Here is a 26,013-nt window from a genome sequence, read left to right as displayed (position 1 = left end):
CTGACTCACTTTTATTACTAATTTATATAGTGCCTCAAAAGTATGCTTGATGCTTTAGCTGCCTAATTATAGACTGCTCCCAGACCCAAAGAGTTTAGAACCTAAATAGATGACAGATAACTAAATGCAGATTGTGAAGAACTTCAAAAAGATCTCACAAAACTAAGTCATTGGGCAACAAAATGGCAAATGAATTTTAATGTGGATAAATGTAAAGTAATGCACATTGGAAAAAATAACCCCAACTATACATACAATATGATGGGGGCTAATTGAGCTACAACAAGTCAGGAAAAAGATCGTGGAGTCATCGTGGATAGTTTTCTGAAGATGTCCACGCAGTGCGCAGAGGCGGTCAAAAAAGCAAACAGGATGTTAGGAATCATTAAAAAGGGGATAGAGAATAAGACTGAGAATATATTATTGCCCTTATATAAATCCATGGTATGCCCACATCTCGAATACTGTGTACAGATGTGGTCTCCTCACCTCAAAAAAGATATTTTAGCACTAGAAAAGGTTCAGAAAAGGGCAACTAAAATGATTAGGGGTTTGGAGAGGGTCCCATCTGAGGAAAGATTAAAGAGGCTAGATCTCTTCAGCTTGGAAAAGAGGAGATTAAGGGGAGATATGATAGAGGTATATAAAATCATGAGTGATGTTGAGAAAGTGGATAAGGAAAAGTTATTTACTTATTCCCATAATACAAGAACTAGGGGTCACCAAATGAAATTAATGGGCAGCAGGTTTAAAACAAATAAAAGGAAGTTCTTCTTCACACAGCGCACAGTCAACTTGTGGAACTCCTTACCTGAGGAGGTTGTGAAGGCTAGGACTATAACAGTGTTTAAAAGAGAACTGGATAAATTCATGGTGGTGAAGTCCATAAATAGCTATTAGCCAGGATGGGTAAAGAATGGTATCCCTAGCCTCTGTTTGTCAGAGGATAGAGATGGATGGCAGGAGAGAGATCACTTATGTTCTTCTGATGAGAGGACAGGTGCAGATATACAAATGTGATTGAGATGTCTGGCACATGACTGTTGCATCCCCTTTTGCTGATTCAAGTCTATCCCATGCTTTCCCTGCAGCCCTTATCCATCACTCGCTACCCTAGAACAGGTCTACACTATAAAGTTTTGCTGGCATTGCTTTGTCAGTCAGGGGTCTGGGAAAAACAAAACAAAACACACTCTTGGTAACATTGCTATGCTGGCAAATCCCCTAGTGTAGACACAGCTATGGAGACAGAATAGTGCTTCTCTCGGCATCATAGGTGCTGACTCCATGGGTGCAACAAGGGCTGGAGCCTCAGCCCCAGACAGGGATCAGTAGTTCCTGAGCAGCCCCGTCCCCACAGATCAGCTAGTAAATGGCTGCATTAATCACCTATGAGCTGTTCAACTTTTGTAGCTCCTGGGCCTTGCTTCAGCCCTGGGTGGGGCCCCTCCTCCAGCAGCCTCAGGGAGCTGCTCCAGCCAGGGTTAGGGTTGGATGATGGGGGAGCCCAGGGTTCCTTCTGCGCTGCGGAAGCCCCACCTGATCAGCAGCGGTGAGACCCTGCTCACCTGGGTCGCCCTGCCTCCTACCTAGCGCTCCTGGACAAGCTCCAGCTCCAACAGAGTTTTTCAAAATGTGATTTAAAATCCCTTCCCCTTTCCTCAATTTTCTGTCTCTTGAGTCTTGTGAATGATATCATTTCACTTGTTCTCCTGTTAGCATAGGCTTTGTCTGGACTAGCATTTGTCCTCCTGTTGTAATTGATTGCCAATTGCTTGTTAAGTGATTGTAAATGCTAATCTAGACTTTGCAAAGTATCAGGACATGGTGGCTCAGCCTCAGGCAAACCACAGAACTTTGTGCCTAAGAACAAACATTTGTGGAGAACTTCAGTTATCAACACAATTAGCAATTACGATCTGTTAGCTCAAATTATAACAGGACCATCAACTTTAGTCTAGACAAAGCCAAAGCATGAGTCCACCAGGCTAGGCGGGACCTGGATTTTTAATATTAAAGGAGGCAACATAAATGTGTCTTCCGTCCCCAAAACAAACAAAAACAAAACATCCAGGCCCCCAAATCTTCATGCCTTCTTTACACATCAGAAGAAAATCAAACAAAGGCACAGTCTCAGTTATTGCCCCTGTCATAAACAGATAGTTACGGGTTAATGCCTCTTTTACCTATAAAGGGTTAAGAAGCTCAGTAAACCTGGCTGACACCTGACCAGAGGACCAATAAGGGGACAAGATACTTTCAAATCTTGATGGAGGGATGTCTTTGTTTGTGCTCTTTGTTTTGGGTGTTGTTCGCTCTTGGGACTAAGGGACCAGACGTCAATCCAGGCTCTCCAAATCTTTCTGAATCAGTCTCTCATGTTTCAAAATTGTAAGTAATAGCCAGGCAAGGCGGATTAGTCCTATTTTTGTTTTCTCAACCTGTAAATGTCCCTTTTTTGCTGAGAGGATTTTACCTCTGTTTGCTGTAACTTTGAACCTAAGGCTAGAGGGGGTTCCTCTGGGCTATATGAATTTCATTACCCTGTAAAGTATTTTCCATCCTGATTTTGCAGAGATGATTTTTACCTTTCTTCTTTAATTAAAAGCTTTCTTTTTAAGAACCTGATTGATTTTTCCTTGTTTTAAGATCCAAGGGGATTGGATCTGGGCTCACCAGGGATTGGTGGGGGAAAGGGGGAGGGATGGTTAATTTCTCCTTGTTTTAAGATCCAAGGGGTTTGGATCTGTGTTCACCAGGGAATTGGTGAAGTCCCTCAAGGCCACCCAGGGAGGGGAGAGTTTTGGGGGAACAGGAAGTGCTCCAGATACTGACTTCCCGATGGTGGCAGTGTACCAGATCTAAGCTAGTAATTAAGCTTAGAAGTGTCCATGCAGGTCCCCACATTTGTACCCTAAAGTTCAGAGTGGGGAAGGAACCTTGACAGCCCCTTTACAGATCACCTTTAAAAATGAAATTATCCTTTACATTCCTAATTCCCCAAAATCAAGGTAACTGCTGACTTTGAGGGCCTGAAAGACTGGATCTGGGTGTAAAAATTTGTCCCTTTCCACCATTGCAAGTACATAAAGAACAGAGTGCTGGGAGCACAACAGCATAGGTTAGGGTAAGAGAAAGCTGATTAGGCGAAAGAGGGCCACCAAAAAAATCTTGTCTTGAAAATAGCCACAGGGTTGGTTTAGTTGTCAAGATTTTTCAGGTCATTTAAGTGAGATACAGTCCTACTAAAATAATCATGTGATATCCAAATTTTACACTTTTATTTTTAACCACATACTTGGGGCTCAAACTATGGCTGTGATCCTGATAGTACTCTGTCAGGATCCATCGTGGTTAATTTCCACCACCCACTTCCCTTTTGGGGCAGCAATAATTAAAAAGCTATTTAGGAACTGGGGTAGAATTCATGGTGCAAATTTAGGTCATTTGATCAAGAGGTTCCCAATGCATGTCCTCCCCCTGCATTATGCGCATCTATTAATTTGAAACTCAGGTTTCAGAGTGGTAGCCATGTTAGTCTGTAGCAGCAAAAAGAACGAGGAGTACTCATTGGAGTCTGTTCGTGAAGTTTTTTTTGTTGAAGAATTGCAACTTTTAGGTCTGTAACTGGGTGTCCAGGGAGGTTCAAGTGTTCTCTGACTGGTTTTTTAATTATAATTCTTGACATCTGATTTGTGTCCATTTATTATTTTGTGTAGAAACTTCAAAAAAAGACTCCAAGGAGAAACTGCAGAACTGGAATTAATTTGCAAATGGGACATCATTAAATTAGGCTTGAATAAAGACTGGGAGTGGATGGGTCATTACACAACTAAAGACTATTTCCCCAGGCTAACTTTTCCCCCTACTGTTACTCACACCTTCTTGTCAACTGTTTGAAATGGGCCATCCTGATTATCACTACAAAAGTTTTTTTTTCCTCCTGCTGATGATAGCCCACCTTAATTGATTTGTTCATTAGAGTTGGTATGGCAACCCCCATCTTTTCATGTTCTCTGTGTGTGTATATATATCTTCCTACTGTATTTTCCACTCCATGCATCTGATGAAGTGTGTTTTAGCCCATGAAAGCTTATGCCCAAATAAATTTATTAGTCTCTAAAGTGCCACAAGTACTCCTCATTTTTTTTAATTTTCAGAGTACTCTAAAATCCACATGCATAATGAGATTATCTAGGATATTGGTATGCCATAACAGGGGCAATGGTGCAAGTTTGGAATAATTTGGTTCAGATGTTCCTCAGATACTTGCCCCCCACAATAAGAAGAATATTTTAATATCCCAGTTGCTCTAAAACTGACATGCATAGTGAGATTACCTTGAACAATGGTATTCCACAACTGAAATTGAGGTAGAGGGGAACTCCCATTGAGATGAATGGGTCATTTCACACCACCTGGAGCTATTGTGTTATACTGTTCATCTCTTTGGAGCATCCTAATTCATCTGAGCACACCCCACTGAGGTAAATGGGCCATGCCACACCTCAACAGCACTCCTGTACTGCAGAGGGCTGTGCAGAGCCCCTTCCTTTGCACTAGCTCGCTGAAGTAGATACAAAGTCTGGGCTCTCTGCTATTCATCTTGCTGCCTCCAACTGGTAGATGTGCTCATCACAGCCCATCAGTTACCATCTTCCTTTCTTCCCATGGCCCTTCTAGCCCTACAGGGGGCATGGTGGGGCCAGGAGGCAGGCAGAGCTGGTAGCTAAAGTGGCAGATCATTCCACTCCCACAAGTGCCCTTCAATCATGCCCCCTCACTAACACTTCTTTCTCAAGAAAGAAGGGAAATTAATTGCCCAAAAACATGATTAATGCATGTCTTGTTTACACTACAGCACCTTTGCCAGTATAGCTATACCAGCTAGACTCTTAGTACCTTCTTCAACTTAAGAAATGTGTTTCAGATTCCTGCTGGCACTGCCAGTCTGACATGCCTTCTCTGGTTTGCCAGATTGGGTTTATAGCTGCTGGTGAACCATAATGCCACTCATCAGACTGCTTCCCAGGCTGGTGAACCACCTGTGGGTCATTAATTATATATCAGTTTAAATCCACTGATTTCATTAGAGTTGTTCCTGAGTTACACTGCTACATGTGAGGAGAGAAGAGATGTAGTGTAGCTGGTGTTGCAAGGTATTTACGTGTCTGTAAGCATGCGGACTCACCCCTGCAGCGCCTTCTGCTGGTGTCTTGGGAATTAGCTCATTTCCAGCCTTGGAGCAACCTCTGCAGGCTGGTGTCCCACTGCCACTAGGCCCCCGCATCCCTCCCTGGACTCTGGTACCCTGTTATCTGGGGTGCTGCCCCCTGGCAGTAACCCCACAGTCTCAGGGTCTCCCCACCCTGGAGAAACCCCACCTCACCTATCCCCACCTTACCTCTGTGTAGGACTACTGCCAATCACCAACTAGCCCCCATTCCCAGGGGAAGACTGCAGTGTATGCCACTCATCACTGGCAACGGGGGTTTGGACCTGCTGCCTTCTTCTACCACCCAGTACCTTTTTGGCCTTATACTAGGCTGCAGCCTGGGGGGTTTCCAGGCCAGCGCTCCCTAGGCCTTCCCCCAGCCCTGCTCCACTCCCAGTACCTTGTCTCTAGCTCCCTGCAGCCAGGCCCATCTCCCTCTACAGCTAGAGAGAGAGACTGTTTAAGCTCCTGGCTCGCAGCCTCTTATAGGGGCCAGATGCACTTTGTTTGGGGTGTGGCCACAGCGCTGCCTGTTTCCCCCAATCAGCCCAGTGGCTGCTTTCTCATGCCACAGCCCTCTCCTGGACTATTTTCACCCCTTCGGAGCAGGAGCAGGAGCAGGGTAAGCACCCCTGATACCGGGAGCGCTCTGTGTCTGCTTGGGCTGCCTTGCTGGCTGGAGCGTTCCCCCGCCCTTCTCTAGCTGCCCTGCTGGCTGGAGCTCCTTCTCCCTTCCTGGGCTGCTGCTGCTGTTGCTGTTGGCTGGAGTGTTCCCCTCCTGGACTACTGCTGCTGCTGCTGCTGAGCGAGGGGTGGGGGGGCCCTGTGGGCCAGCCCCCACTCCTCCACCTCCGGAGGGAGAAGCCAGGACCCCACCACCGCCACCACCACGGCTGCTACCACCTGCGTGGGGTCCTTCCTGCCTGGCCACCTAGGTTGTTGGAGGAGGAGCCGCTGCTGCTGGAGCTGTGTTTGCCTGGGGAGCTGCTGGAGCCTGGAGGCGCGTGAGGCCTGAGAGGACCACCGGCTGCTGGGGGAGCGCACGGGAAGACACTGAAGACCACTGTGGAGGGGGCCCTCAGAAACTGAGTAACTCTTTGACTGTGCTCTAGTGGTGGGGGTGTAGACTGTGTTTGTGGGGGCACAGGGGGTGTGGCGTGGAGCCTGCCCCCTGGTCCGTCTGTGCCCCCCCAACCCCCACCACCACCGTTGCCCCCTCCACCACCCCCACGGACTGCTTACCATCTGCCTCGGTCCCCACCTCTGGGACTCAGCTGCTTGCCTGGCCAGCCACGCCCTTTTTCCGTTTGGGCCTCCAGCAGCAGCCAGCCAAACCTTTAGCCCCTGCACAAGTGCTCGTGGGTGCACGCACCCCCCCCGCCCCCCCCCCCAAACTGACCCCTTCCCCCTCTGTGACAGGCCCCCCAGCCTTTTCCCTTGTTGCCTGCCCCATTGCCCCTTGTAGCCTTTTGCCCATCCACTCCCAGCTTCAGTTTGTTTGCCTGCCCCGCCCGTCCCCCTTTGTAGCCTTGTTTGTCCTGCCTCAGCCCCGCAACCGGCCCCTTAGTCCCTCTGCCCCACTCCCAGCCTTGTTGAGCCCCTTCCCTACTGCCCCTTCGCCCTGTTCGGCCCCCCCCTCGTGCGCCTGTACCCTTCTCGTGCGCTTGTGCCCCCCGTTTGAGTTTTTCCCTCCGGCACTGCACCCCCCAATTGCTTTTGTATCCCTTCCCTCCCCTAATGCGGCTAGAGGAGCCGGTTTTCCCTCCCGTGCCCGGTGACTGATCCCCGCCCCCGAGTCCTTGCTTGGCCCCTTATCTGCCCCCCCCCATTTTGGCACCCTCCTCCCCTGCCTGCAGCCTAGCGGGGAGGAGTGGTTGCTCTTCTTTCCCCTCCCCTCCCTTTCTCTGGTGTTTCCCCTCCCTCCCTACTCGTCATGGCGGGGGACGCAGCGGATGGGACCCCTGGGACGACCCCTGTCCCCCCCGCCCACCCTGCTCCCTCAACGACCCCCCCAGTCTCCACCGCTGCCACTGCTGCCGGACCGCCTGCCACCACTCTCGCTGCGGCGCCGGCAGCAGCGGGTGCAGGGGTGGCCTCTGCTGCCGCCACGTCCCTCGCCCCCTCTGCTTCCGGGGGACCCCCTCCGGCTGGCGGGAAGGGCCAAGGCAAGAAGAAGGGAAAGGGCCCCGCTAGGAAACCTAAGCCCTCCATGGCGGAGCCTGTTGCCTCTGCCGCGGCCCCACCACCGGCCGCGGCGCCCCTCCCCGCTGTTCCCTCCACCAGCTCTGCGGGTGCCCCTCCCCCAGCCCCCAGGGCATACGCCCAGGTGGCGGCGGCCCCCCCGCCTGCCGCTTCGTCATCTCCCCAGGCTGCCGCCTCCGCTACCATCTATAGCGGCCGGGGCCCCTTCCCCACCTTGACCAGGAAGCACGGCGTCCGTTGCCTCCTGGTGCCCGCCTCGCCCCACGTGGAGACCTACGTGCGGGCGTTGGCGAGGGTGGTGGGGCCCACGGCCATCGTGGCGGCCTCCAAGATGTATGGCAAGGTCGTCTTCTTCCTTGCCTCGGAGGCCGCCGCCCAGGAGGCGGTGGAGAAGGGCCTGGCGGTGGGGGGTGTGTTCGTCCCCCTGGAGCCGCTGGAGGACCTGGGGGTCCGTATCACCCTGACCTCTGTCCCCCCCTTCCTCCCCAATGCCGCCCTATTGCCTGTCCTCTCAACTCTAGGGAAGCCCCTTTCAGTGGTGAGCCCTCTCCCCTTGGGCTGCAAGGACCCCGCCCTCCGTCACGTCCTCTCGTTCCGCCGGCAGGTGCAGCTTCAACTGCCGCCGGCGGCACGTGGCGGAGAGGCGCTCGAGGGGTCCTTCCTGGTCCCCTATCAGGGGGCCCATTACCGGGTGCACTATTCCACGGGGGAGGCCCGGTGCTACCTCTGCCGGGCGACAGGGCACGTCCGGAGGGACTGCCCCTTGGCTCGGCTCGGAGGAGCGCCCGGGACCCCCGAGCCCCGGCAGGGTGCCGGCCCCGTCATCGCTGGCACCCCTGACCGCCCGGTACCCAGGGCCGCCCCTCCTCCTCCTCCATCCATCACTGCTCCCGCTCGGGCTGCAGGGGTACCTCCCTCGGCATGCCCAGACGAGCGGGTGGGCCCTGCCTCCGCTGCCTGCACTCTGGCGGGGCCTGTGGAGGAGGGTGTGGCGGGGGTATTGCCGGGCGTGGGAGAGGGCCCTCCCCAAGGGGTATCTTCCCTTCCTCCCGCTGTCCCACCAGTGCCCCTCCAGGTCCACGACCCACCAACCCTGCCCTCTGACCTGACCCCTGACACCCAGCCCATGAGCGACGCCGTGGAGGGCTGGACCCTGGTCCAGGGTAGGCGGGGCAAGCGGAAGGCTCGAGCTCCGCTCTTACCACCTGATGCGGGAGCCCCCTGTAAGACCAGAAAGGGGGCCACGGATGCCGAGCCTTCCGCCGTGCCCTCGGGGTCGGCCCGTCCGCCAGTTCCGGCCAGGGACGCCGTGGCGGCACCAGAGGGTTCCACCATCCCTCCTCTGCAACCCCCCTCTGTGGCGGCCTCGGATTTGGTCCCCCCTGCTCCATTGCCGCCTGCGCCCCCTGCACCAGTCGGGGCGCTTATTGCCTCTGGCTCCAGCGGGGAGGACCCCGGGGTGGTGGGAGGTGAGCACCCCTCCATATTTGAGGCTATCGAGGCCCTGGGTCTGACCCCGGTTACCCAGGGGGAGGATGACCCTCCGCCAGCGGGCCTCGACCTAGCCGTCCTCACCCCAGCTCCCCTCTCCCCGTGTTCCCTCCTCCTGGCCGCTGCGTCCGCTCCTGCCTCCGGGGGACCCCTGGACTCCCCGCCCTGCCTGGCCGTGGTTGGCGCCCCGCTGACGGCCGCCAAGCCCGTTGAGGCGACGGCCGGTGCCCCACGGCCGGGAGACGGGCTCGCGGGGATATCCCTCGGTGGTGCGGAGCACCCACATCCCTTCCCGGGCGGGGGCCCCACCGACGGTGTTCCATCTCCCGATGCCGTGGCTAGCGCGCCTACCACCGAGCCTGAGCCCGGCATCGCTGGGGACCCCCTCCCTGACCCTCTGATCTCCGCCCCTGGCCGTGAGGAGCACGCTCCTGACGGTTCAGCTCCTGCGGTCCCGGATCCCACCTCTGTCCCTATCCCTGCCCTCGGCCCCGCCCTTGCCCTTGACCCCGTCCCTGTCCCCTCCACTGCCCCTGCTGTTATTGCCGCCCCTGGGGCTGTCCCCTTCCCTTTTCCGGAGGGTGACCCCCAGAGGGCGGGCTTTACGTTTTGCTGTCCCAACCCCCTCGGGGCTGCACTCTTCCCTCCGCCGCCCCCCGTCGAGCCGGGCTCTGTGGCGGATCTTGTGGCCCCGGCCCATCGGGCGCCACGTCGGGGGTCCGCCCCTTGCCTTCCCGTCCCCATGGGCCACGAGGTTGTCCCAGAAGCCCCACTAGTGGGTCACCAGGGGCCAGGGGCCCCACCCCCCCACGCGCTGCGAGAGGAGCTGCGGGAGTTCCTGGAAGACGTCAGGGGCTCCCGCAACAAGGTGGCGCTTGCTCTCCAGCGCTGGGGGGACTTCCATCAGATCCTCCGGGCCGCGAGGGCCCTCATGGGGGAGGGCAAGAGGACCGGGAAGCAGGGTGCCGCGACTTACCAGCGGGTCCGCGGCTTCCGTGACTCCTTGCTCACCTTCGGGGTGGGTCACGGTTTGCTGCGCGGCCCCCTGGGGGCCGTGGGCGTCCCTGCCGGCGAGGATCCCCCCCAGCCCTCCTCATGGCGCCCATCATCTTTGCCTCATTGAACACCCGGAGCTGTAGGGTGGGTTTCCGCAGGAGCCAGGTGCTCTCCTTCCTTCGGGAGGGGGGGTACTCTGTGATTTTCCTGCAGGAGACCCACACGGATCCGGCCGCCGAAGCCAGCTGGCGGCTGGAGTGGGGGGACGGGGTCTACTTCAGCCACCTTTCCACCCGTAGTGCTGGAGTGGCTACCCTGTTCTCCCCCGACCTACGGCCGGAGGTGCTGGGGGTTGCCGAGGCTGTGCCGGGCCGCCTGCTGCACCTCCGGGTCCGCTTGGAGGGGCTCGTGGTGAACCTCGTGAACGTCTATGCCCCGACATCGGCCCCGGAGCGGTTGCCGTTCTATCAGCAGGCGTCCGCCTTCCTCGGCTCCCTGGATCCTCGTGAGTGCCTGGTCCTGGGTGGGGACTTCAACATCATCCTGGAGGAGCGGGACCGCTCAGGGACCGAGCAGAGCCAGGCCGCCGCGGACGTCCTCCGGGAGATCGTCAACCATCACTCCCTGGTGGACGTCTGGCGCGACCACCACCCGGACGATGTCACCACGTTCACCTATGTCCGGGTAGGAGCCCATCGGTCGTGCCACTCCCGGTTGGACCGCATCTACATGTCACGATTCCACCTTTCACGGGCCCTGTCCTCCAGCGTCCGGCCGGCCCCTTTTTCTGACCACCACCTCGTCACCGTGACGGCCTCTCTCAGTGCGGAGAGGCCGGGGCCGGCCTACTGGCACTTCAACAACAGCTTGCTGGAGGATGCGGGCTTCGTGGCGTCCTTCCGGGAGTTCTGGCTGGCCTGGCGACGGCAGCGGCGTGCCTTTCCCTCGGCACGGCGCTGGTGGGATGTGGGGAAGGTGCGCGCCCGGCTCTTCTGCCGCGACTACACCCGGGGCGTCAGCCGACGGAGGGATGCGGCGATAGAGCAGTTGGAACGGGAGGTCTTAGAGCTGGAGAGGCGTCTGGCCGCCAGCCCCGAGGATCCATCCCTGTGCGGAGCGTGCCAGGAGAAGCGGGAGGAGCTCCGGGTCCTCGAGGACCATCGGGCTCGGGGCGCCTTTGTTCGCTCCCGCATCCGCCTCCTTCGGGAGATGGATCGCGGCTCCCGCTTCTTCTACGCCCTGGAGAAACGGAGGGGGGCCCAGAAGCACGTCACCTGCCTCCTGGCGGAGGACGGCACCCCCCTCACGGATCCGGCGGAGATGTGCCAGAGGGCCCGGACCTTCTACGCGCGCCTTTTCTCCCCGGATCCGACCGATCCCGCCGCTCGCAGAGTGCTTTGGGACGAGCTCCCTACGCTCAGCATGGGCGACCTGGACTGGCTAGAGCTGCCTCTCTCTCTGGCCAAGTTCTCGGACGCCCTCCGTTGCATGCCCACCAAGTTTCCAGGCATGGACGGGCTGACCGTGGAGTTCTACCGCGTGTTCTGGGACGTCCTCGGCCTGGACCTGGCCAGCGTCTGGGCCGAGTCCTTGCAGAGCGGGGTCCTCCCTCTCTCGTGCAGGCGAGCTGTGCTCGCCTTATTGCCGAAGAAGGGGGACCTCCTCAATTTACGGAATTGGCGTCCCGTCTCGCTCCTCAGCACAGACTACAAAATCATCACCAAGGCCATCTCGCTGCGGCTGGGGTCCGTGCTGGAGGACGTGATCCACCCAGACCAGACCTACATCATCCCGGGCTGTAGCATCTTTGATAACCTCTATCTGGTCTGGGATCTCCTGGAGCTTGGGTGCAGGGATGGTCTGTCGTTCGCCCTCCTGTCCCTGGATCAGGAGAAGGCGTTCGACAGGGTGGACCACGGGTATCTCCTGGGCACTCTGCGAGCGTTGGGCTTCGGGTCCCAGTTTGTGGGTTTTCTCCAGGTGCTGTACGCTTCCGCGGAGTGTCTGGTCAGGCTCAACTGGACCCTGACCGAACCGGTCAGCTTCGGGCGGGGAGTGCGGCAGGGGTGCCCCCTCTCGGGCCAGCTGTACGCTCTGGCCATCGAGCCCTTCCTCTGTCTCCTCCGCAGGAGGTTGACGGGGTTGGTGCTTCAGGAGCCGGAGCTGCGGCTGGTCCTGTCGGCATACGCCGACGATGTGCTCCTCGTGGTCCAGGACCCGGGCGACTTGGCGCGGGTGGAGGCCTGCCAGGCGGTGTACTCGGCGGCCTCCTCCGCCCGGGTCAACTGGGTCAAGAGCTCTGGCCTGGTGGTCGGGGACGGGTGGCAGGCAGGCTCCCTCCCACCCGCGCTCCAGGCCATCCGGTGGAGCGCGGGTCCGCTGCTCTATCTCGGCGTTTACCTTTCCGCCACACATCCGTCTCCGCCTGAGAACTGGCAAGGTTTGCAGGGCAGGGTGGCGGAGCGGCTCCGGAAATGGACAGGACTCCTCCGGTGCCTTTCCCTTCGAGGGAGGGCACTGGTGCTCAATCAACTAGTCCTGTCCATGCTCTGGTACCAGCTCAACACCCTGGTCCCGGCCCCGGGCTTCCTGGCTGACCTCCGGAGGGTGGCTCTGGAATTCTTTTGGTCAGGACTGCTCTGGGTCCCTGCAGGGGTACTTCACCTGCCCCTGGAGGAGGGAGGACAGGGCCTGAAGTTCCTGCACACTCAGGTCCACATCTTCCACCTCCAGGCACTGCGGAGGCTTCTTTATGGTGCGTGTAGTCCGGAATGGAGAGCACTGGCGCATGCCTTCCTGCGCCGCTTCCGAGGGCTCTGATACGACCGGCAGCTCCTTTATCTCGAACCGAGGGGTCTTCCGCGAGACCTCTCCGGGCTGCCGGTCTTCTACCAGGACCTCCTCCAGACCTAGAAGCTGTTCTCTGCGACCAGGTCCGTGGCAGCCACCGAGGGGGCCGATCTCCTCACGCAGCCCCTGCTACACAATCCCCATCTCCGTGTGCAGGTGGCAGAGTCCCCCGCGGTGTGCCAGAGGCTGGGCGTGGCGGAAGCTACCAGGGTCGGAGACCTCCTGGACTACGACCGGGGAGGCTGGCTGGATCCCCTGATGCTCGTTCACCGCATGGGGCTCTCCAGACCTTGTACTCCCCGGCGCGTACTCCAGGAGGTGGAGGCCGCTTTGCCGCCCGCTGCTCGGGCCTACCTCGACCGGGTCCTGCGGGAGGGCATGTCCCACCCACCCCTCACCCCAGGCTCTCCGGACCTTTTCATCGGGCCCCTGCCCCGTAGACCTGACCGGCCGCCCCCCCCCCTTCTCTGCAAGCCGGCTGCACGACCTGCAGCCAGTCCGTTTCCAAACCGCGCCAAGGACACAACTCTACACGCTCGTGCTCCACACCCTTCACTCCCTCACCCTCGTGTCCCACCCCGATACGAAGTGGCGGGACCTCCTGCCACCCCTGGAGGGTGAGGAGCCCTGGTGGGCCAGCCTCTACTCTACCCTGGTCCCGAGGCCCACCGGGGACATCAGTTGGCGGCTCCTTCATCGGGCTGTGAGCACGGGCATGTACTTGGCGCGGTTTACCCCTGTCCCAGACACCTGCCCCTTCTGCAGCGTGAGGGAGACCCTGGCGCACGTCTACTTGGAGTGCTCCAGGTTGCAGCCCCTATGCTGGCTCCTCATCCACATCCTATTACATTTCTGGCTGCACTTTTCCCCTCACCTCCTTCTCTACTCACGCCCTATCCGTGGCCCCATGAAGTCCCGGGACCTCCTCCTTGCCCTGGCTAAAAAGGCCATCTACACGACCAGGGAGGGGAGGTTGGCCGATGGAGACTCCGGTGACTGTGGGGCTTGTTTCCACTCCATGGTCCATTCACGCATCTGGGCGGAGTTCCTCTGTGCGGCGTCCACTGGCTCCCTTGACGCCTTCGAGGAGCAGTGGGTGCTGTCCGGGGTTCTCTGCTCGGTGTCCCTGTCAGGTTCCCTTCTTATGACCCTTTGACCGCACTCCTGTCCCTGTTCTTTTATTAGTTGTCCCCTGTAATCAGTGGGTTCTGTGGTCCTGTGGGTCCTCCCCTTAGGCTGGCGGGGGGGGGGAATCCTTTAGCAGTGGGCAGGTTTCAGCTGCCTGCTTCCCAGACACCCAATAGTACACACACAGATGCCATAGCACGGCAAGCATGGACCCTGCTCAGCTGTACACTGTTGTTGTGAGCATTACAAACACCTCACACCTTATCCTGCAGTATTTATTCAGCCAAAGCAGGAGCCACCATGTGGAATAATGTGATACCCCAAGCAGCCCTGCTGGAATCCATGGATTGGAGCAATTCGCAATTGCTGGCAACAGTCGCACATCACCTTGACACAGTGGAGCGCCACTTCTGGGTGCAGGAAACAAGCACTGACTAGAGGGACTGCATCGTTATGCAGCTATTGGGTGACGAGCAGTGTTTTTGAATGTGTGAGACCACTATCATGGAACTGTGCGAAGAGCTTTCCCCAGCCCTGAAGCACAGCAATATTAAAATGAGAGCTTCTCTGACAGTTGAGAAGCAAGTGGTAACAGAGCTCTGGAAGCTTGCAATGCCAGCTTCCATCATAAGGAAAGGTACTAGAGATGTGTTCTCTGTGAGATACTTTATGCACTGCCAGGGATGGCTGTTATAGCTAAGGCATGGTATATCACACATGGGATCACCCCGTGGCTAACCATTACAATACAGTTTTAGCATTCCATTACAGTTTGGGTGTGTTCCTGATGCCAGCCTATCAACTCAAAACCTGAAAACTATGAAAATAAGTTAAGGGGAAAGTCTCCTGCATTCCCTGCTGCTTTCATATTGCCTACAACTTTGTCAATAACACATTCCATAAGGCTTCTGTTTCCACTTCCTGCAAGTACCAAAAAAACAACACATATCTCTGTTTCATCAAACTTGCCCTCGGGCACAAGACGTCAATGGTAGTCTCAGATTCTCTTAAATCAACAGATGGGTACATGCGACTTTCAGATGTGCCATACATCTTGGAAGTTACTCTACCTTAACTTTGGTGAGGTCACTGTTAAGTGCTAGTCACTGGAGGTCTAGCAGATCACTTGAGATTGGCTGCTCTTTGGTCCAGCTCTTTCAATGCCTGTAGAAAGAGCTGGAAACAAGAAGGAATTAACACCGGAGACTGATGCTATGTGAAGGAAAATAGGAGTCATCCTTGGTGAATGAGTTCTTTGGCAGGACTGGAGCTGCCATCCACTATCATGAGTTACTAGAGGAAGAGAAATGTCCAGCGGAGAAGGCAACCAACTGTCTGGGCAGTACATTCAGGGGGTTAGACAGCCAGACAGCACGTGCTGGATAGTAGAAGAATCAAACAGCTGGGCAATATACACAAAGGAGTGGGGAGTCAGGTCTCTGGGATGCCTGGGCAAGGGAACAGGGAGAACGTAACCAGGGGGCTGGGCAGCAGGGCAGGTAAGGGAAAAGAACTGAACAGCTATGTGGACGGATGAAATGAAGAGCAAAGGTCAGTGTAGTGTGGTTTTGGTTTCTTTTTTTTTCCTCCCAACCGTCTATGTATTCTTATGCCATGGCCAGCACACTGGTATGTGAGCTGCCCAGATTATTCAGGATAACATGAGAATCTCTCCTTCCCTTTCTGCAGGGACTCTGTTTTTGGAATATGGTGTCTTGGTGAGTATGGAGGAAACAGTGAGTGAAGTGAGTTTTATATTTAATGCTGAAGGTGCTGGTGTCTGTAAGCACTGGGGCCTGGAAGGACAAAATGTATCTAATTAAAGTCAGTTAAAAATAAAGTTTCCTGACATGATTTCTTCCATGTAAACAGTTTCTGTAGCTGTCACAAGGCTGTTGGGTGCCCACTAATGGGCCTGTGAATGAGGATGAGGGAGTGGAAGTGTCCACCTCACTGCTTTACCATGATAAAACCGCATAAGCCCCCCTGTGCAATCCTCCCCTGCTTTGTGTATTCTTAGCTCTCTGATTTCCCCCTCTTGTCCCTTTTCTCTTCTCCCACTTCCTCTCCTCTCACTTCTTGTCTGTCTTCTCCTCTCTTCTTATAAAGTAACCTCTCTCCTGTCTGTTCTGTTCACAATTCTTAGCCCCCCTTCTTCTCCCCTCTGTCTCCTTTCACACCCTCCCCCCACCTCAGTTCCCTCCTCAACCTCTCACAGTTTCTCTGGTTCAGTTTGCACCCAAGCCTGGCAGCCTCTGAATGGAGAGCAGTGTTTGCAGATGAATGCTCTGGGCTGTGACAAACAGGCAGTCCCTCTTACTGAAAGCCCTGTCTCTACACTGCTCCAAAGATACAGAACATACAAACACAGTTCTCCACTCCAGACCGAGCTTGGGACAGGAAGAAAGGCTACTCTTTTCCAATCTTCTTTCATGTTTTTCTTCTCTGCTATTTAAATGAAGCCTGCAGAAGTTCTGTACCAGACTGAAGGGGCTGCAGGTTTGGACTGGCTCTGGAGGAGAGGTACAAAGGGGATTAGTGTTTAAAGTCATGAATGGATTGGAGAAAAGTGAAAATGTTTCTTGCTCTGTTTCCTAGTTACCAGTTTGGATTTTTGTGAAAGTAACTTGCGTTTAGATACAATGCCTCTCTGATTAGAGAAAAATGTCTTTGTGACAGGGTCCCCGTAAAACAGACACAGTCCTAGTCAGAGCAGCATTTTCTGTGAGAATGACCATAGAAGTAGAATGTATATCTGCGTGGGTGTGGTTGAAAGGCAGATGTAGAGGAGCAGCTAGAGTGTCATGAATCTTGTTTGAAAGGCTTTGCTGGGCTCAGGCTATGTGGGCATAAGCGACTCTTTAGCACTAACAAAACTCCAGGAAACTTGACCCAAAATTGTTACCAGCCCTCCCCTCCTAACACTCATACTTTGTAAGGGCCACTGAGAGACTGTCAGATGCTAAATCAAGTAACAGGCACTAAAATGTTTTCCCCTTCACATCCCTATAGCTGTTGAGAGAGGAGGCACAGGCAGAGTAGTGAACAGGGAGGAGAATAGATATTTGGTGACACTTCAAGAAATGGGACTTCTACAAGCTATAGTCCTCTGAAATATCAGAAATATGTGTAAGAGGCCTCAGAAACCTATAGAAGGGCACCATGTCTCTAACATAGTGGAAGGCAAGCCAGACATTCAGCTGTATCAGAGGAAGGAAAGTTGATGGGCATCCTGGGCAGAAGGCTAATTCTGTATTTTACTAGAATTCAGTCCAGCCTTTTTTTGATTTCCTAATAGCTCATTCTAATCTTGTTACTGCTGCTTTTAGTGATTGCTATATAGACTTAGGCTAAATTAACAGGAAAGATCAAGAGTCAACTTACATTAGATACTTCTACCTCTGAAAACCCAGTCGTACAACATGGTTGTCCCCTGCCATGGTTCCAGTTTGAAGCATACATAGGCCCTTAATACTGTTCTGTAACCAGGCTAAGGCATAGCCATGACCAATGCTTTAGTCATGTTACAGAACCACAGTTAAGGTCAGCCTATCTTATAACTCAGAAGTGTGTTGTACCTGAGTCCCTTAATATATGACTATATTTGTAGGATAGCTGTGGCCCAAGTAAGCATATAGCTTTCACGTTCCAGTCCCCTCAGCATGTATGTTACACCAGTTTAGACTCACTCACTTACTAATCTATAAGAGATGCTGCAGCCTTACAGCACCTCTGAATTTGGCCCATTAAATGAATTTATCACACTAAGTTGCCATTAACACAGATAAGAGAAACTATATGATTATCTTCAGAGGAGACTTCTAAGTTTAAATCTTAAGTCAGGTCTGAAGTCAGCTAAAAAGTGACAATTTTTTTAAAGTGCTTACATACAAATACTAGAAGTCTAAAGAATCATAGAATATTAGGACTGGAAGAGACCTCAGGAGGTCATCTTGTCCAATCTCATGCTCAAAGCAGGACCAACACCAACTAAATCATCCCAGCCAGGGCTTTGTCAAGCCAGGCCTTAAAAAACCTCTAAGGAAAGAGATTCCACCACCTCCCTAGGTAAGCCATTCCAGTGCTTCACCACCCTCCTAGTGAAATAGTATTTCCTAATATCCAGCCTGGACCTCCCCCACTGCAACTTGAGACCACTGCTTCTTGTTCTGTCATCTGCCACCACTGAGAACAGCTTAGCTCCATCCTCTTTAGATCCCCTCTTCAGGTAGTTGAAGGCTGCTATCAAATCCCCCCTCACTCTTCTCTTCTGCTGACTAAATAATCTCAGTTCTCTCAGCCATCCATCAGAGCTTCAAATTAAATCCGTATAATGCCCTGGCCTGAAGACTAAGGGTTTGGCTACACTTGCAGGTGTGCAGCGCTGGGAGTTAAAGCTGTCTTCGTACAGCTGTGTAGGGAAAGCGCTGGAGTGTGGCCACCCTGACAGCTACCAGCTCTGCAGTATGGCCACATTTGCAGCGGTGTTGGGAGTGGTGCATTATGGGCAGCTATCCCACAGAGCGCCTTATCCCATTTTGGCACCATTTTGGCGTTGTGGGTTGTGGGAAGGGGATGGAAGGGTGCGGGTCACTCTGCTTCCTGTCCCAACTCCCCGTGATGCATTGCTTCACATCCCAGCAATCCCTGTTTTTCCGTCCACGTTTGGCGCCATCTTGACTCTCTCAATGGTTTCTGGGCAGCGCGATTTCTGTGGGAAATGGAGCCCGAACTGCTGAGGAGTATGCTGATGAGTCTTGCCAGCACATCACATTTGGCAGTTGAGCTATTCCTTAAGATACAAAGTGATGAGGAGTCTGACAATGATTGTGAATCACCTGATGCGTATGATACTAAATTGCTTCTGGCATTCACGGAAATGCTCAGCACCGTGGAACGCCACTTTGGGGCTCGGGAAACAAGCACTGAGTGGTGCCATCACATCATCATGGAAGTCTGGGATGACGAGCAGTGGCTGCAGAACTTTCGGATGAGAAAAGTCACTTTCATGGGATTGTGTGCTGAGCTCATCCCCACCCTGCGGCACAAGGACATGAGATTGAGAGCTGCCCTGACGGTGGAGAAGCAGGTGGCAACTCCAGACAGCTACTGATTGGTCGGAAACCAGTTTGGAGTGGGAAAGTCGACCGTTGGAATCGTGTTGATGCAAGTTTGCAGGGCCATTAATTGCATCCTGCTAAGAAGAACCGTGACTCTGGGGAATGTGCAGGACATTGTGGATGGCTTTGCACAAATGGGTGTCCCTAACTGTGGAGGGGCGATAGATGGGACGCATATTCCTACTCTGGCACCACCTCACCTAGCATCTGAGTACGTTAATCGGAAGGGGTATTTCTCTATGGTTCTCCAGGAGCTTGTGGATCACCATGGGCGTTTCATTGACATTAACACAGGCTGGCCTGGAAAGGTGCATGATGTACGCATCTTTCAGAACACTGGCCTGTTCAGGAAGCTACAGGCAGGGACTTTTTTCCCAGACCGGAAGATCACAGTAGGGGACGTTGAAAGGCCCATTGTGATCCTTGGAGACCCCGCTTACCTGTTAATGCCTTGGCTCATGAAACCGTATACAAGGAAGCTTGACAGGAGCAAGGACCAGTTCAACTACAGGCTGAGCTGGTGCTGAATGACTGCGGAGTGTGCTTTTGGCTGTTTAAAGGAGTGCTGGCAATCTCTGTATGGGAAGCTAGATTTGGGGGAAAGCAGCATTCCTGCAGTTATATCTGTGTGCTGTACCCTCCATAATATTTGTGAAGGGAAGGGTGAAAGATTCAGTCAGGCATGGACCTCCGAGGTTCAACACCTGGAGGCTGAATTTGCGCAGCCAGAGAGCAGGGCTACTAGAGAGGCCCAGCACAGGGCTTCAAGGATTAGGGATCCCTTGAAGGAGGAATTTGAGGCTGAAAACCAACAGTAATGTTTGGTGCCTTGCACGGGAGTGAAGTGCAGTGGTTACAATGTTAGTAGGAATCTGTTTTTCCTAAGCTGATTTGCAGTGCCTGTTTCTTTCCTGTTCTAAGGTATCTTTGACTTTCTGCAATAATAAAGACTGTTTTCAAAGCCAAGAATTAATTTATTGAAAAGAAAATAACTTTATTGACAGACACACAACATTTTGGGAATCTAAAAGGGCAGAGGGGTGGGGTGGGGAACTGTACAATCACAGGTTTGAATATGTCCTGTCTGGAGTGCTGTGCAATGACTGCTGCAATTCAGGATGCCTATACTGCATGGTGATGGGGGTTGAGTGCAGAGGGTAAGGGTCGTAGTTCTCAGGGCTGGTTGGTGAACGTACAGGTGTTGGAGTCAGCTGGTGGTGGTAAGAACCTGGATGCTGGGGAAGGGGGGTTGGACACTGACATTTGGGCACAAGGGAAAGAGCTTTGGGACAGGGGGTGGGGGCGGCGCGGTAGTGCTCTGCCTGCATGGCTACGAGCGCCTGGATAGAGTCCGCTTGGCATGCCAGGATGCTTATCAGCTGCTTTATGCTTTTCTTCCTGGCTGCTGCCTTTTTCTGGTGGATCCTGCTTTCCCTTTCCCTCCAGTCCTGTACTTTTTGATTCTCTGTGGCAGAGTGATCCATAACTGCTTGCAGCAAGTCGTCTTTGCTTTTTCGTGGCTTCTTCCGCAGGTTTTGGAGTCTTTGATCTGTTGACAATACGGGCAGCCGAGAACTCAAGGTTGCTTGTGGAAAGGCAAAAAAGGCAACACTTAACAGAGGCAGCATTGTTTATATCTCAGACAGTTATTCCCACACAGTGAAGGAGTAACATTCTTCACAATAGCATAATTTTCCCGTACGAAAGAGAGCGCACATAACCCACAGGAGCCCCAGAATGGTGAGTAAGGGGGATTGATTGCTTCAGGGCTGTACTGTCCTCGGGGTTTCTGTGCATTGGGTAAAGCAAACAGCTGCAGGGGGCACCTACCCTGAACACTCTCCCAACATTTTCCACAGGAGTTGATCCTGGAAGATATCTCGCTGCTGCAGGTCACCTGGGAAGAGCGAGAGGGTCTTCTACAGCAATGTGGATTCCGCCCTGGCCCCTATGTAGCTTGCCTGTGTGCAGCAATAGTCCCCCCACCCCTTGCTATTCCACATCTAGGCATGCATGCATGCATGCAGAACCCTCCCTCCTCTCCCGAAAAATTTCCACCCTGAAAATAAAAGCTGCTTACCGGAAACCTGCTCCTCTGTTTGTCCTCCACCAAGTACTGGCTGCTGCAACTGGCTACCTTCCTCCTGACTTGAGAAGAGCTCCTGGCTTTATGCCTCTAGGGACTCTGGAGTGTCTTCCCCCATCCCAGTACCCTCACTCTCGGTTTCCTCCTCCCCCCCCAGCTCTGAAGTATCAATCATAGTCCTCAGATTGGCGGTGGGGTCACTCCCAAGTATCGCGTCCAGCTCTTTGTAAAAACAGCAGGTCGTGGGAGCAGCGCCGGAGCAGCGGTTTCCCTCGTGGGCTTTGCAATAGGCACTCCGCAGCTCTTTCACTTTAACCCTGCACAGCAGCACGTCCCGGTCATGGCCCCTTTCCAGCATGGCCCTTGATATCTGCCCAAAGGTATCGTAATTCCTACGGCTGGAGCGCAGCTGGGACTGCACAGCTTCCTCCCCTCAAACACTGATGAGGTCCAGCAACTCGCCATTGCTCCATGCTGGGACTCATTTGGCATGTGGAGGCATGGTCACCTGGAAAGATTCACTGATTGCACTCCACACCTGGCTGAGCAAACAGGAAGGGGATTTTTAAAATTCCTGGGGCATTTAAAGGGCGGGTCACCTGAGGCCAGTGCAGTAGAGTTCGAACTGATGAGCAGAGTGGCTGAACAGGCATTCTGGGATACCTCTGAATACCTCTGGAGGCCAATAACAGTGCTTTTGGTGGCCACACTGGCAGAGCAGCGCTGCATCACCAGCGCTGCAATCGTTATTCTCCAGGCCAAGGTGGAGTACAGCCAGTGCTGTAGCCAGGAAGATACAGCGCTGTATGTGCCTTGCAAGTGTGGACGGTGAGTAAGTTGCAGCGCTGTAAAGCCACCACCAGCGCTGCAACTCTCCAGTGTAGCCAAGCCCTAACAGAGAGCTCAGGATACTGGTAACTGACAAGTAGTTTTGGAGACTAGTTTTTGCAATCTTTTTGATTAATTTGTTTAAATAAGGGAGGTTAGACATGAGGTGACAGTTTGTGAGGTTTCTAGTCCCTTACATTCTCCTGCAAACTTAGTTTCCATCCTGCTCTCCATATTTCTCTTCAAACCATTGTTCCCTAACACCACACTTTTTCTGTCTGTTCCAAACCACGTAACCCAGGGGTGGTCATTTTATGAGAGCAGCCTTTCTTCAGTCTCATTGAATGCAATGGCTGATAGTGGCCTTTCTCTACTAGATGCAGAATCATTGCCACTTGCAAAGGCTGTAGGGAAATGGTGGCCGTCTTAACTGAGAGCAACCTGTGGGCTCATACCCACTGGAAGTAATAGGAGAATAGGGCCAGGACAGATAAGGGCAATCTTCTCAAGGATACTGCCCGATATCAGATCTTGAGAAACTATTTGAAAAACAACCTGAAAATCATGAGACTTCCAGTACTGTTGACAAGCTGATGACAAATAAAGAAATATTCATATCTGCAGAGGGCAAAATTGTCACAAGAACTAGTGAAAGACATTTGAATTCACTGCCAATGAAATAAGAACATCCACCTCCCTCACAATGTTCAGAACTAAATGCAGGCCCACTCCCCATTCTTTGACATAACTTTCCTGCAATATCATTCTCAAGTCCATCAACATCTTCACACTGGATACTTTAAAAAAAAACAAACCCAACAATAATAATTGGAAGCTTGCTCCTGCCAGAAGAGTTGAAGATGAGTGAGTTTTTTGGCTAACTTTTTGTGGTATGCATGCATATGGTGATGCATAACCTTATAAATATTTAGATAGATACAACATTGTGAGAATTGATGTCTGGCACATTGGTTGTTTTGACTGAATGTTCCTATACTACACTGTACTGTCCGGCATGCCACAACAGCACCAACTATAGACTTCCCACCCTCCATCTGGTACTCAACTGACCAGTAATTATGTGAGGTAGTCAGGTTCCATAGGGCAATTGTTGCTTGCTTTCATGGTGAAGTAGGCTCTTAGATGTGATCTGGAGCAAAGTGCCAGGTTTAGCTTGCCACACAAGTATTGAGATGTCTCCTTCCTCCTCCTGAAGTTCTGTGGACACTGATGGTTATTTCATGTCTTGAAAAACCCAGTTCACTGATATGTGGTTATAAAGCACCACACAGTGGATATCATTCCCAAATACTGGGTGGTGCATGCCTTTTGAAGCAAAAACTCCATGGACTACTGGTCTTGGCCTCTGGTTTTCTACAGGTTCTGCCAGAATATCTTTCACCATCTTTCCTCAAGATATCTTGTGGCTGCTTTTCAAAAACTCCAGCAGAAACATTTATTATATAATGGCATTTCTTTGCTGCACATACTATAGTTAAGGTTATTTTGGAAGTTTCCTTAATTCCGCCCTCCCTTCTAATTTGTTCACAATTTTCTGACAGTAGCACCTGTTGGTCTGGCATTCCTCAGGATTGGTGTCAACTAAAAAGTGATCTCTTTTTAATTGAAAGCTTCAGCAAAATTACTTTGTCCATTTCTGAGGTATGTAGGTAAAAAATCTAATGCACACACAGTGCAGGATAATCTGTGTACAATTAATAAATTTGAAGGCCAGAAGGGAACATTATGATCATCTAGTCTGACCTCCTGCATAACAGGGACCATAGAACCTCACACAATAATTTCTGCACTAAACCCATGCAACTGAATTCAATCAACTGAACCCAATGAGTCCTTTGTGGGGTGTAGCCTCCCTGTCCTTAATATAGGGCATAGCTTCCCTGTCAATGGGTATATTTTTATGTAGGGTATGCAAGTCCCTGTATTTAACTGGCCAATGCAAGATCATGCATAGAGGACCAAAGAATGTAGTCTGTACTTAAAGGAAGGGGGAGCGTAATCTGGAAAGCAGTGCTTTGTAAAGGACTTGTGGTCATGATAATCAACTGAAAATTATATAAAAATCAGGAATAGAGAAGTGATATTACCTCTGCATACAGTATTGGTGAACCTACTACTGGAATACTGTGTCCAGTTCTAGTGACTGCACTAAAAAAAGGTTGAAAAATTGGGAAGAGTTCGGAGTGGAGTCAGAAGAATAATTTGAGGATTAGAGAACATGATACATAGTTAGAGACAATTTAAAGAACTTGTTCTGGTTAGTTTGTCAAAGATAAAAGTAAGAGATGAGTTGATCACAGTTATAAGAATCCAGATGGAGTGACTTCTGACAGCTCTTTAATTTAGCGGACAAAGGCAAAAACAGCTTCCAGTCATTGGCTCTTGAATTGGACAAATCTAAACTGGAAATAAGGTGCAATTTTAACAGAGAGTTTCATCAACCATTGGAAAAATGTATGTAAATATAAGGTTGATTCTTTATCACTTGAAAGGTGTAAATCAGGACTAGATGTTTATGTCTGTAACTTAACTACAAGTTATTGTGCTTGATGCAGAAATTACGGGCGAATTCTCTAGCTTGTATTATGGCAATCAGACTAGATCAGTGGTTCCCAAACTTTAACAGCCTGTGAACCCCTTTCACTAAAATGTCAAGTCTCACGAACCCCCTCCTAAAAATGAATATTTCCAGGGATTTTCTCCTTTACCTGAGTATAAATTATAAAAGCAGTGATCTTGGAAATATTTTTATGACATGCTTATTACACATTATTTATCATTACAGTATTTTGATCCATATCCCAACTGCCCCCATGGCCTCTTTCCCTCCCCTGTATCCCTCTGCTCCCCCAACCTCCTTCCCTCCCCCGTATCCCTCTGTCCCCCATAGCCTCTTTCCCATTCCTCTGCCCCCCCCAGCCTCCTTCCCTCCCCCATATCTCTGCTGCCGCCCATATCCGCCTTCCCCCCCATAACCCTCTGCCCCCATGGCTTCCTTCCCTCCCCCATATCCATCTGCCCCCAGGCTCTCCCTCCTGTCTATGCCTGCTGCCACTCATGGGCTGCCTCTGTTCCCCATGACCTCCTTCCCTCCCCCATATTCCTCCCCTGTATCCCTCTGTCCTCCCATGACTTCCCTCTGTCCTGCCTGGCCTTGCCAGGTTTTTTATGAATTTGCCAGTTGCCAGAAAAATAATTTAATCTGCTGGGTGTTTTTACATGGGTCTAAATATTTGCATTATTTTCACAATACATTGCGATATCTAATGTTAAAGTTTCTGTGTCCTGCTAAAGATGCTGCAGTGTTTCCACCTCTGCAGTTTAAGTAAGAAAGTGATGTTATCAATCTTAGCTATATGTGTTACTTTTCTAGATACTGTAAGTGTTTGTTAAAGTGGGGTTCTAGAATTGCCTTGCAGTTGGGATTGCCATGGGTTTGCATGGTGGTGGTGGTGTGCTATTTTTTTTTTTGGCCTCCTCCTCCTCCATCCCTCTGCCCGCCAAGGCCTCCCTCTCCCCCCATCCATCTGCCCCCATTGCCTTCCTCTCCCAGGATCCCTGCTGGCCCCATGGCCTCCTCCTCCATCCCTCTGCCTGCCATGGCCTCCTTCTCCCCCTATCCCTGCTGGCCCCATGGCCTCCCCCCACATCCCTCTGTCTGCCAAGGCCTCCCCCTCCCACCATCCCTGCTTGCCCCATGGCCTCCCTCTACCCCATCTATCTGCCCCCCATGCCCTCCCTTTCCCCCATCCCTGCTGCCCCCTCGCAGCCTCCTCGCCCCATATCTCTGCAGGCCTCCCCTGTGGCGTCACTCCTCCCATCCGTATCCCTTCCATTGGACACTCAGGAGCCAATCAGATCTTCTCTCTGTCCTGTCACACGTGAACGAGTTACTCAACACTGGAGCCACGTGGGAATCCGGGGGCGGGGCCAGGCTTGAAGGAGGAGTCGTCTGTCCGAATGAGCCGGCTACTGAGAGAGTGCGACGCTCGGAGGCGGGTTTCGGAGGAAGGGGCGGGGTCGAAGTGGGGCTCGTACTGTGGTTGGCTGGAATGGGTGGGGACGCGGCGTTAGGC

At 52.7% G+C, this 26,013-nt stretch overlaps 1 protein-coding gene across 1 annotated transcript in view; it reads left to right on the top strand.

Annotated features, from left to right (window-relative positions):
- The first annotated feature begins 16,263 nt into the window (after positions 1 to 16,263).
- Positions 16,264 to 26,013, top strand: part of PLXNB1 (plexin B1) — a 252,065-nt gene continuing 242,315 nt past the window's right edge. The window contains exon 1 of the mRNA XM_030568223.1: positions 16,264 to 16,405. The gene's annotated coding sequence lies outside the window, so the exon portion shown is untranslated. The remainder of the gene's footprint in view (positions 16,406 to 26,013) is intronic.

This window comes from Gopherus evgoodei, chromosome 7 (genome assembly GCF_007399415.2).
Source record: "Gopherus evgoodei ecotype Sinaloan lineage chromosome 7, rGopEvg1_v1.p, whole genome shotgun sequence".
Taxonomy (NCBI): Eukaryota; Metazoa; Chordata; order Testudines; family Testudinidae; genus Gopherus; species Gopherus evgoodei.
This window is presented reverse-complemented; position numbering and strand designations above follow the sequence as displayed.